Source organism: Vipera berus, assembly GCF_964194415.1.
Source record: "Vipera berus genome assembly, chromosome: 3".
NCBI classification, from domain to species: domain Eukaryota; kingdom Metazoa; phylum Chordata; class Lepidosauria; order Squamata; family Viperidae; genus Vipera; species Vipera berus.
Window position 1 is genome coordinate 143,339,310 of NC_138204.1, and position 1,414 is coordinate 143,340,723.

Here is a 1,414-nt window from a genome sequence, read left to right on the forward strand (position 1 = left end):
AAATGCGGTCCCATCGCCTTATTTTTTTTTTCTATTCGGAGTGGCAAATGCCAAGCGAGATCTTCATTGCAACTAACCTCTTGCAGCGCTCTGGTTATGCCTATTCTCTCTCTCTCTCTCTCTCTCTCTCTCTCTCTCTCTCTCTCTCTCTCTCTCTCTCTCTCTCTCTCTCTCTCTCTCTCTCTCTCTCTCTCTCTTTCTTTCTTTCTTTCTTTCTTTCTTTCTTTCTTCTCTTTTTCCCCCCAACCGCTCTCCAGATCCATTGTGGGTTTTGCTTCGACCAAACGGCGCAGAGGCGCCCTGTCTCTAAGCGGAGCTTAGCGGGGGACAAGAAAGAGCCGCCCTTCATCCCATCCAAACCAGGACTTCATCCCGGCCCGCTGCCCGAGATGCCCTCGACTGTCCCCGGCTCCTTCCCAGCCCTGGTAGGAGAGTCTTAAACGGGACTGACGCGCCCAACCATCCCCCGGATGGAGGTTCATAGCTGGGACGGGCTCCGTCTTCGGTTACTCGGACGCCGCCAGTGCCAAAACGATACGCCACCCCTCCAGGAAACGGGAAAACCCCGAAATGAACATTGGAGGGGAAGGGAGAGGCTCTGGCCGAGATTAGCTGATCTCTTCCCCGCAGGGTGGGGTGCTCCGCCCGCCCGACGGAGGAACAGTTTGTTCCCCGGGTGCTTTTGTGGGCCGCCCTTCCAAGGCGGAGGATGAGGAAGGCTGCCTTGCGCAATCCTGAAGTCCCACAAATGCCCAACTCTCCTTCCATCCCGCCCATCTGAACTGAGGCCTTGTCCGGCAAGAGGATTCCTCCAATCGCCTGCCTTCCTTCTCTCTCCCCCCCCAAGCGCCTCTCTTCGCTGGCCCTAGTTAGATCTCTTGCTTTCGGGGTTGGAACCCCACCCCCACCGGGCTTTCAATAAATTTAACAGAAGAAGGGGGGGGCGAATGAAAAAAACACAAAAAAACCCAAAAACCCAAGTACACGCTTACTGATTCCTGAAACGGTCATCCTTTCCTGACGCCTTGGACTACAGTTTCCATCAATCTCAGCAAGCCTATGGGCGAGTGAGAGTTTCCCACATCTAGATGACGAGCCCGGGCAGAGATTCCGGGAAACCAAAGCGGAGTGGGGGGGGGGGGAGACTAAGAGACTGCTACTATGGTTTCCCTCCCTCACCCCACCCCCCCACAACCACAGAAAAACAAGCCTGGCGCTGTTTGCTTCAGTTTAGTCGAGGTTTCAAAATAACGGAGCAGCCTTGCTTTATCCTCGAGCATGATGAAAAAGAGACGCGTTGTTGTGACAAATACTGAGAGGCACAAGTGGCGGTTCCCTTCTCTCTCTCTCTCTCTCTCACACACACCACACACACACACACACACACTCAGAGAGAGAGAGAGAGACCTGGCCC